General features: G+C 29.3%; 1 protein-coding gene across 1 annotated transcript in view; it reads left to right on the top strand.

The window, feature by feature from the left end:
* Positions 1-3,555, top strand: part of LOC108579215 (orexin receptor type 2-like) — a 24,320-nt gene that overhangs the window by 10,413 nt on the left and 10,352 nt on the right. The gene's annotated exons all lie outside the window — the stretch shown is intronic.

Below are 3,555 nucleotides of genomic sequence, written 5' to 3'. Positions count from 1 at the left end.
ATTTATTTCATGGTATTGTAACAAGCAAACGTTGAATACATTTTTCATTCGTGTAAGAAGAATTATTTAACACGATAAATTTAGCTGTACTATGGTTATTTTTAATCTACGACCACAGGTCAACCTGATTTTTAATCCCTACGAAATTAATTTAACCACGAGTAAGTAACGAGAACGCTAAAACCTATGTTTCCATTGAAGAATATTGTAAAAACGTATAAATTGTTATATGCAATGTTATAACAAATTGTCGGAAGTATAAATTTTTAATAAAATTGTGAAAATTGATAAATTATACCGTGTTACGATAACGGAAATCTCCCGCGAAAATCTCCCGCGAAAATTTCCCGCCTGACCTAACCGACGATTTTGCTAATGACTTTGGGGAGAGGGTACCGAAGGTATATAAGGACCCGCCGATGTCCCGCGAAATCATTTACCCTTTATACTGGGCCCTAGACACTTCGCGGCGTATTTTGACCTGAAGGTTCTGAGATGTGAATAGAGTGGTCGGGGGCTACTAGCTAGTCTATGTCCACCCTGTACACACTCAGCCTTCTTGTAACACTTGTATACATTAGAATCAATTAGAATTTCTATTACTAATTATTAAACAAATTTTAACAATTACCGGCACTCGCTAGGCACGTAATATCAGACTTTAAATACTCGACTTCGAACTTCGGTTTAGTCATAATTCTATTAATGTTATAATAACGTATAATTTATTAATTTTCACAATTTTATTATTAATTTATACTTCCAAAAATTTGTTAAAACATTACATATTATTATTTATACATTTTTGCAAGTTTCTTTGACAAATAAGTACGTTTTAACGATCTTATTACTTTCTCGTTGTGAAATCAAGTTCGGAGGATTAAAAATCAGGTTGACCCTTGGTCGTAAATTTAAAATAGCCATAGTGAAGGTGAAATTATTATTTTAAATAAATGTTTCTATACGAATTAAGAATCTATTCAACGTTTGTTTGTTGCAATACCGTGAAATAAATTGTATTATATATTTTCTCAGTTTAGACTGAATTTAAAGTTTGTAAGGATTAGAAATCAGGTTGACCTGTGGTCGTAGATTAAAAATAGCCATAGTGAAGGTAAAATTATTACGTTAAATAATTGTTTTTATACGAATTAAATATTGATTCAACGTTTATTTGTTGCAATACCGTGAAATAAATTGTATTATATATTTTCTCAGTTTAGACTGAATTTAAAGTTTGTAAGGATTAGAAATCAGGTTGACCCTTGGTCGTAAATTTAAAATAGCCATAGTGAAGGTAAAATTGTTACGTTAAATAATTGTTTTTATACGAATTAAATATTGATTCAACGTTTATTTGTTGCAATACCGTGAAATAAATTGTATTATATATTTTCTCAGTTTCGACTGAATTTAAAGTTCGTAAGGATTAGAAATCAGGTTGACCCTTGGTCGTAAATTTAAAATAGCCATAGTGAAGGTGAAATTATTATTTTAAATAAATGTTTCTATACGAATTAAGAATCTATTCAACGTTTGTTTGTTGCAATACCGTGAAATAAATTGTATTATATATTTTCTCAGTTTAGACTGAATTTAAAGTTCGTAAGGATTAGAAATCAGGTTGACCTGTGGTCGTAGATTAAAAATAGCCATAGTGAAGGTGAAATTATTATTTGAAATAAAAGTTTCTATACGAATTAAGAATCTATTCAACGTTTGTTTGTTGCAATACCGTGAAATAAATTGTGTTATATATTTTCTCAGTTTAGACTGAATTTAAAGTTCGTAAGGATTAGAAATCAGGTTGACCCTTGGTCGTAAATTTAAAATAGCCATAGTGAAGGTGAAATTATTATTTTAAATAAATGTTTCTATACAAATTAAGAATCTATTCAACGTTTGTTTGTTGCAATACCATGAAATAAATTGTATTATATATTTTCTCAGTTTAGACTGAATTTAAACTTCGTAAGGATTAGAAATCAGGTTGACCCTTGGTCGTAAATTTAAAATAGCCATAGTGAAGGTGAAATTATTATTTTAAATAAATGTTTCTATACGAATTAAGAATCTATTCAACGTTTGTTTGTTGCAATACCATGAAATAAATTGTATTATATATTTTTTCTGTTTACACTAAATTTAAAGTTCTGTTTACATGTTATAACAATTAGAATGTAGACGTTTTGCCGTTTCACGGTTTTTCCTCTGTTAATTATGTGTTTATAAATCATTTCAAACTAAAGCAGCACCATGCCCACCCTTAATTAAACCGTCTCAGTAGTTTACCGTAATTAATAATCTATTTTCGGAATTTATACGAGAATTTTTGAATTTTAGTAAATACTAGAGTCAGTGCATCGCGTATTGAAATAATAGCTTATACAGATAATCTTTTGAAATTACTCTTAATTAGGGAAAATCTTGAATCTTGTATGGAAGATGAAGATTTTCAGGAAATATTTATTTTTCAACAATGAATTTTTGTTTTATCGATTAATAACGTACGAAATGATTTTTGGAAAATTTTCTTCGTTTGAACGTTCGTTTAAGGTTCGACTATGATTATCAAATCTCTCGAAACACCGTAGAATGTTCAATTTTAAAAGTAACTTCTTCAATTTTTGGATAATCTGGGTAACGTGTTAGTGTTGACGATACACTTTCGAGTATAGACGTTAAAGTTCATAGAGTGGTCGGGGGCTACTAGCTAGCCTATGTCCACCCTGTACACACTCAGCCTTCTTGTAACACTTGTATACATTAGAATCAATTAGAATTTCAATACAATAGACTGAATAACAATTCATTTTAACTAATACCTATTAGAAATTTTCCTTTTAAAACAAATATAAATCATTTTACCAATTACTGGTACTTGCTAGACATTTAATATCAGACTTTAAATATTCTCCTTTCGGTTCTTTTAAATACAATCAAATAATTTCTTCAATTATCGATACTGACTTGGAATACTCCGCTTCGAATAAAATATTTCGAAATTATTTTGAAGGTTTAGGGAAATAAACATTTGAATTTTAGTCATCGTTGTTCTTCAGACTTGTCGAATAGGATATTGAAATGACTTTGAGAGGTTGCCTTTTCGTTACTTTTCTTCCAGCAATTGAAATTAATTTGAAATTTTTCATATATTTTCTCTGATATTGAATTTTGTTTACTAATAATTTACCATCCAACGAATTTGCATGAATTGCATGTTAAGTAGTTAGTTGATTTATTATTGTATATTGTGAGCTGATTTGGAACGAGTGCACTATGCCCACCCTAAATTAAACCGTCTCAGTAGTTTACCGTAATTAATAATCTATTTTCGGAATTTATACGAGAATTTTTGAATTTTAGTAAATACTAGAGTCAGTGCATCGCGTATTGAAATAATAGCTTCATCCCTAGTTCGTTTATTATTGAATATTTTTACGCGTTTAACTTATGCTTCTCCCCAATTCTCGTCGCGTATTTTATTCAAATTTTCTTATATTCTAGAATCGAAAAAGATACGAATTCGCGATTTTTCTTTTGATTCTTTCAATT

This window comes from Habropoda laboriosa, unplaced genomic scaffold, assembly GCF_001263275.1.
Source record: "Habropoda laboriosa isolate 0110345459 unplaced genomic scaffold, ASM126327v1 scaffold64, whole genome shotgun sequence".
Taxonomy (NCBI): domain Eukaryota; kingdom Metazoa; phylum Arthropoda; class Insecta; order Hymenoptera; family Apidae; genus Habropoda; species Habropoda laboriosa.
Note: the sequence above shows the minus strand (reverse complement) of the source record. Positions and strands in the feature narration are given on the sequence as shown.